Source organism: Primulina eburnea, chromosome 4, assembly GCF_022965805.1.
Source record: "Primulina eburnea isolate SZY01 chromosome 4, ASM2296580v1, whole genome shotgun sequence".
Classification (NCBI taxonomy): domain Eukaryota; kingdom Viridiplantae; phylum Streptophyta; class Magnoliopsida; order Lamiales; family Gesneriaceae; genus Primulina; species Primulina eburnea.
This window is the reverse complement of record NC_133104.1, coordinates 21,089,734-21,098,179: the sequence shown is the minus strand read 5'-3', so window position 1 is coordinate 21,098,179 and position 8,446 is coordinate 21,089,734.

The window sequence follows — 8,446 nt, the reverse complement described above, 5'->3', positions numbered from 1 at the left end:
CCACTAGTGTTTAATTAATTCAACACTTGAATTAATTTAATTTAGTCCATAATAATAATTATGAAAATCACAATTTTTAAATACATTATTTATTTGGCCAACTTTTAATCTAGGAACACTTCCATAAATTAAAAGTCAATTTTCTATCATAGAAGTCATACTTCTATTTTATTTATGCTTATAAACTTATTTACAAGTCGTTCAACACATTGAACAATTTTTCTTCTCAACGGGATCTAGAAAGCTAGTACTTGTGTGGCCCTCAATGGTTCATTGATACAACTAACCGTGGGTTCACATCTCCATGTGATTCGGACTAAACATGTCCTTATATGAGCATACCCCAATTGCTCCATTCTTACTTATCAACTCCTTGATAACAAGAACGTCAGAACTCAAGTCTGATAATACCCAACCAATCATGTTAAACGCCTAGCAGCATCGCTTACATGATTCCCTAGGTATCAAATGATAGTGCCTGCAAGAACCATTCAATTATGGTTAGCGTACAGTACGGTCCCTTCAACTCATATATCCCGACCGATTCGACAACCATTGGTTTATCGAGAGTTGTCAATGTATCGATACTATGTGTCATTCCGTAGTTGCATCGATGGTGTAATCTATGAAACTCCTTTCATAATTACCACCATACTCTGATCAGAGATTTCACACTACATATACATGAAAACACATAGGATATCCATACCCGAAGGTAAGCGGTGAATCCCCGACTACAATGCATCGACTCCTATATGTTTTGACAGAACACCCAACCTTGCCACCTGATGACCCCTTGAGAGTCGGTAAACAAGTCAAAGTGCAATGCTAGCACATAGAGTCTCAATGTTGTCCCGGGTCATAAGGACTAATGTTGTACAACCATAAACTAGGACGTTTCCACTCGATAAGTGAGAACCACTTGGAAAGTCCTTAATGGAGGGTTGTTCAGTGCACTCTACCAGGAGCACCTATTTGCATGCTTGGACATCACAATGTCCCCTACCAATGAAACATGGTACTCACATCGCAGATACTAGTCTCAAACTCGAGCGGCCTGTATCCTTCATAGCGGCGGCTGAATCGACTAGGAACTGTTTAGAATATACAGTATTCCAAATATGAGTTTCATGATACTTATCATATGAGCATCTCATATTCTTTCTGCTATTTGTATATTCAAGGACTTTATCTATGCAACTAGCATGGGTATACAGATAAAGATTTGTCAAAACAATAATTTCAAATATAATTAAAATAAAGATCGTTTATACATAGAGTTTCATTGTGAACACTCGGCCAACACATGGCTCCACGGGCACCCACTCTAACAATCTCCCACTTGCACTAGAGCCAACTACCCATATGCTTCAAACCCATTGATTCGCGATGCTTCTCGAATAATGGTCCAGGTAAAGGCTTAGTTAGTGGATCAGCAACATTATCTGCGGAGCCGACTTTGTCAATTGACACTTCTCCTCTTTCCACAATCTCTCGGAGGATGTGGTACTTTCTCAATACATGTTTGGACTTCTGATGAGACCTTGGCTCCTTCGCTTGAGCTATGGCTCCCGTGTTGTCACACATCACGGGGATAGGAGCAACTCCATTAGGAATGTAGTGACTCGTTCCAGAATCACCTACTAATCATAACTTAAGCATGCAAAATTAACATTTAAAACTGAATCAGGTAAACAGCGGAAAAACAATAATACAACCCAATCGAATCTGTAAGTACAAAATACTTAAACAACCAGATCGAACTAAATTCCAAGAACAAATACCAACAACTACAGGTCAACCTCTGCCAGCTCCCTGTCCACTCCCTCCTGGACCGTCTAACCTGAGACCTGCCCCATCGAATAGGGTGTCCAAAACAGAGATAAACCGAGGACGTGAGCATAAAACGCTCAGTACCGAAAGCATGAGTATACAAGACTATGACATGCATGTATGCAAAATGTACTGGATACCAGGATCTGGGTATATCGAAATACTGCTCAGACAAATGACGTCAAGGTATGTAGCACTCTGCGCCGTCGCACCAGGAGGTGGCTCCCATACCAAATGAACCTGTGGATATACCGGTGACCTGACCACCGTCGGCCAACGGGGTCCAACCATCCACAACAAATGAGGGCTGAGCACCCTCTCAACAGGCTATCTCAAAGATAATCAGGCTCAACATGATTATGCAAATGCCGCATAATAAACCATGCATCATATGACAGATAATAATGCAACATATAAACATGCAACACATAGTAAAGCATACTCAATCCTGCTATCTCGGATAGTACTTTTGTACCTCAAATCAGTAGATCCTAGCAATCAGCCCTAGAATCAAGCCTACAATCCAAGTGATACCATATCACTAAACCACATCTAAAAGCCTTAACTAGACTAATAGATACTCCCAAATCTCAAAGGGAACCCAGAACTATACCTGCGTCCGTAGTCAGCCCACTGATGCCGCTAGCCCCCAACTAGAGCACAGCTCCGCTACAAAACCAGTAGCTCCCCGCTAGTGCCCGAACCTCGGGAAAAGACTAGAAACCCATCAGAAACGACTAAAACGCTCTGGAACTCTCGGAATTGGCGAGTGAAAAGTGAAGCCTCGCGCTTCTATTTATAGACAACGATCGGACGATCCGTTCCACTTCGGACGATCCGAACCACTTCGGACGATCCAATCCGGTACTCTTCGGACGATCCGAACACTGATCGGACGATCCGAATCCCTGCATGTCTTCCACGTGTCCAGCCACCTGCATGTCTTCCACGTGTCCAGCCACCTGTCTTGGACGGTCCGAACTCTGATCGGACGATCCGAACCCTGACCGGAACTTCCGATCCCTGATCGGACGATCCGATCTCTGATCGGACGATCCGAACCATGATCGGTCCTTCCGATCCCACCGAAATAGAATTTATCCAATAATTAACTCAAATTAGGCATCGGGATACTACATTCTCCCCCTCTAAAAAGGATTTCGTCCGCGAAATCGAGTCTGAAGAATGACAATTCTGAACAACAATACATTCAACTTAAGAATGAATTACAACTGAAAGCACAACTGAAATTACAATCATAACTGAAGTACTACAACTAGAACAACTCTGGATGCTCTGACCGCATGCGACTCTCTAGCTCCCAAGTAGCTTCTTCAGTACCTCGGCGCTGCCACTGCACTAAGACAAGAGGAATAGTCTTATTCCGCAGTACCTTATCCTTCCGGTCTAAGATCGAAACCGGTCTTTCCACAAAAGACAAATCCGGATTCAGCTGAACTTCTGTTGGATGCAAAACATGAGACTCATCCGCTACGTATCGTCTCAACAAGGACACATGAAACACATTGTGAACACTAGACAGATACGGTGGCAAAGCTAATCTGTAGGCCAAATCTCCCACGCATTCTAAGATCTCAAAAAGACCAATGAATCTCGGAGATAGCTTACCCTTGAGTCCAAACCTCAGAATCCTCCGAAAAGGTGATACCTTGAGAAACACTTTCTCGCCTGCATCAAAATGAAGAGGTCTGCGCTTGGAGTTCGCATAACTTGCTTGTCGATCCTGAGCAGTCTTAATCCGCTGTTTGATCACAAGAACTTTGTCCATGGCCTGCTGAATCAATTCCGGACCCTCGACCTGTCGTTCTCCGACTTCCTCCCAGAACAAAGGAGTACGACAACGTCGACCATACAAGGGTTCAAACGGAGACATACCAATACTCCTATGAAAACTGTTGTTGTATGCAAACTCTATCAGTGGCAGATGATCCTGCCAAGCTGGCCCGAAATCCATCACACAAGATCTCAACATATCCTCAAGAGTACGAATAGTCCTCTCTGACTGACCGTCAGTCTCTGGGTGATATGCAGTACTCAGACTCAAGGTAGTGCCCAAAGCTTGCTGAAAGCTGCCCCAAAATCTAGATGTAAAACGAGGATCTCTGTCACTAACGATACTCACGGGCACACCATGAAACCGTACAATCTCCTGAATGTACAACCGTGCCATCCGATCGAAAGTGAAATCTCTGTTATACGGAAGAAAATGGGCAGACTTAGTAAGCCGATCCACTACCACCCAGATAGCATCTCTATTCCCCACAGACATAGGCAAGTGAGTCACGAAGTCCATCGTGATATGCTCCCACTTCCACTCCGGAATAGGAAGATTCTGCAATAACCCTCCAGGTCGTCGATACTCAGCCTTCACCTGCTGACAGACTAGGCACTTGGAGACATACTGATAAACATTACGTTTCATACCTTTCCACCAAAATCGAGTCCTCAAATCCTTATACATCTTGTTGCTCCCCGGATGAACACTCAACTTGCTACGATGAGCCTGGGATAAAATCTCCTCCCTCAAAGTGTCATCTTCCGGTACAACAACACGACCAGATAAACACAAAAGACCCTCGGACTGATAGTGGAATCCAGAAGTATTATCTCCATCAGCCAACCGAGCTAATTTCTGAACCTTAGAATCAGACATCTGAGCATCTCTAATCCGAGAATACAGAACTGGCTCAGACAAAATAGTAGCTACACGGATACCGTCGGTTCCCTTCCGATGCTTACAATTGAATCCCATCGAACAGAAATCCTGAATAATCTCAGATACAGCACAAGTCTGAAGAGCAGACAATCTCACCTTCCGACTAAGAGCATCGGCCGTGAGATTCGCAGATCCTGGATGATACTTGATCTCACAATCATAATCCTTGAGTAGATCCATCCAACGACGCTGACGCATGTTCAACTCAGCCTGAGTGAACAGATACTTCAAACTCTTATGATCAGTGAAAATCTCAAATCGCTCACCATACAGATAATGGCGCCAGATTTTCAAAGCAAAAACGATCGCTGCTAATTCCAGATCATGAACAGGATAGTTTTCCTCATGAGACTTCAACTGTCTCGACGCATAAGCAATCACATGCTCATTCTGCATCAGAACACACCCTAGTCCCTGCAAAGAAGCATCGGTGTAGACACTGAAACCACCAGATCCAGACGGTAAAGCCAAAACAGGCGCAGATGTCAAACGTCTGCGAAGTTCCAGAAAACTCTCTTCGCACTCTGATGTCCACTCAAATGAAACATCTTTCCGAGTGAGCTGAGTGAGTGGCTTAGCAATCTGAGAGAAGTTGACAATGAAACGGCGATAATACCCAGCCAATCCCAGAAAACTGCGGATCTCGGCTACTGTCGTTGGACGCGACCAGTTCAATACCGCTTCCACCTTGCTCGGGTCAACTGAAACTCCCTTGCTAGAAATGACATGACCAAGGAATACAACTCTGTCAGTCCAAAACTCACATTTACTCAACTTCGCATAAAGCTGATTCTCGCGAAGTGTCTGCAAAATAATCCTTAAGTGTTGTACGTGTTCTTGCTGATTATGCGAATAGATTAAGATATCATCTATAAACACCACAACAAACTTATCCAAGAAATCCCGAAATACCCGATTCATCAGATCCATAAAAACTGATGGTGCATTCGTCACCCCAAAAGGCATAACCAGAAACTCATAATGCCCGTACCGGGTCCTGAATGCAGTCTTCGATATGTCTCCCTGATGAACTCGAAGCTGATGATAACCAGACCTTAAATCAATCTTGGAATATACAGAGGTACCTTGCAGTTGATCAAATAAATCATCAATCCGTGGCAACGGATACTTATTCTTTATCGTAGCACGATTCAACTGCCGATAATCTATGCAGAGCCGCATAGAACCATCCTTCTTTTTGACGAAAAGAACTGGTGCTCCCCACGGGGACACACTGGGTCGAATATACCCCTTGTCAAGAAGATCTTGCAACTGCTGTTTCAATTCCTGCATCTCTGATGGAGCTAAACGATAAGGAGCTCTAGAGATTGGTGCCGTGCCTGGCACTAAATCAATGCCGAAATCCACTTCCCGAACGGGAGGAAAACCAGGAATCTCCTCGGGAAAAACATCCGGAAAATCGCAAACCACTGGAATGTCACTGATACCGACACTAACTGCGGACGAATCAATAGCATAGATAAGGTAGCCTTCCCCGCCCGACTCTAAAGCACGACAGGCTTTCAGAGCAGAAACCACAGGCATCGGGGGTCGCGCTCCCTCTCCATAGAAAAACCAACCGTCGCCCTCAATTGGACGAAACTGCACAAACTTCTGATAACAGTCCACAGTAGCTCTAAACACAGTCAGCACATCTATTCCCAGAATGCAATCAAAATCCTCCATCGCAAGAATCATCAAATTAGCAGTTAAAATATTTTCCTCAAATTCTAGAGGACAACCCAAAACTAGACGTTTAGCTAGCACCGAATGACCCATCGGCGTGGAAACAGATACCACAACGTCCAAAGAAGTGAAAGGTAACTTATGACGCTTAGCAAATCTCGCAGATATGAATGAATGCGATGCACCAGTATCAATGAGAACGTAAGCAGGTAATCCACATAATAAAAACACACCTGCGATAACTCTCTCGTTCTCCTCAGCCGCCTGATCCTGGTTAAGAGCAAAGACCTGCCCTTGAGTACGCGGTCGGAGGTTAGAACCTTGAGTAGACTGTCCCTGCTGTGGCCTCTGATGAACTGAAGCCTGAGAACCAGATCCTGATCCTCCGCCCGTCTGTGGACAATCTCTCTTCATGTGGCCCATCTCACCGCACTTGTAACAAGCACCCGCAACCTTGCGACAACGCTCCGTCGGATGATCCTTCCCGCAATTATGACACGGGCCTTTCTTCCTCCCAAAATGGTGAACTCCTCCAGATCCAGAGGAAGAAGAAGTAGATCCAGCCTTCTTAAATGTTTGGGCGCGGGGACCCAAAGAACTAGTAGGACGAGCAGACTGCATGGCTCGACCTCTCAGCAAACTGCCCTCAGCCTGGCGACATCGGTTCACAAGACCCTCATACGATGTCGGATCATCACAGACAACAACCCGATCATAAATCTCCTGATTGAGGCCCTGGAGAAAATGGTTATACTTGGCCATAGCATTATCACTGACATGTGGAACATACGGAAGCAACTCAAAGAACTTCTGTTGATACTCATCAACAGACAAACTCCCCTGTTTCAGATTGATCAACTCAATCGCCTTGGTCTGCAGAAGAGCTGGCGGAAAGTAAAGCAGCATGAAAGCGGCTCGGAAATCGGCCCAAAGAACTCGACCCTGCCGCTGAACTATCGGTGCAGAGGTAGACCTCCACCACTTACGCGCACCACCCTCCAGCAAGAAATCAAGGGTATCAATTTGCTGCTCCGCCGAGCACTGAAAAGTCTTGAAGCAGCTCTCCATCCTCTCAAGCCAATTCTCCGCAACATCCGGAGTCTCACCGCCCGAAAGAGGTTTCGGCCCCATCTGCAAGAACCGATGCATACTAAAACTCCGAGGCTCATCACGACGGTGTTGACGACGTTCTCGATGCTCTCGGCGACGCTCCCGATCGTCGCGGTCTCCCCAGCGTCCAACGCTGCCATGACTACTAGCATCGTCGTCATAACCAGACATCTCTCGCTACAAAAGTTACCAGAGATTAAACCCAAAAGAACAGTTCTAAATCCCAAAATCTCAATGCATGCTCTGATACCATAAATGTAGTGACCCGTTCCAGAATCACCTACTAATCAGAACTTAAGCATGCAAAATTAACATTTAAAACTGAATCAGGTAAACAGCGGAAAAACAATAATACAACCCAATCGAATCTGTAAGTACAAAATACTTAAACAACCAGATCGAACTAAATTCCAAGAACAAATACCAACAACTACAGGTCAACCTCTGCCAGCTCCCTGTCCACTCCCTCCTGGACCGTCTAACCTGAGACCTGCCCCATCGAATAGGGTGTCCAAAACAGAGATAAACCGAGGACGTGAGCATAAAACGCTCAGTACCGAAAGCATGAGTATACAAGACTATGACATGCATGTATGCAAAATGTACTGGATACCAGGATCTGGGTATATCGAAATACTGCTCAGACAAATGACGTCAAGGTATGTAGCACTCTGCGCCGTCGCACCAGGAGGTGGCTCCCATACCAAATGAACCTGTGGATATACCGGTGACCTGACCACCGTCGGCCAACGGGGTCCAACCATCCACAACAAATGAGGGCTGAGCACCCTCTCAACAGGCTATCTCAAAGATAATCAGGCTCAACATGATTATGCAAATGCCGCATAATAAACCATGCATCATATGACAGATAATAATGCAACATATAAACATGCAACACATAGTAAAGCATACTCAATCCTGCTATCTCGGATAGTACTTTTGTACCTCAAATCAGTAGATCCTAGCAATCAGCCCTAGAATCAAGCCTACAATCCAAGTGATACCATATCACTAAACCACATCTAAAAGCCTTAACTAGACTAATAGATACTCCCAAATCTCAAAGGGAACCCAGAA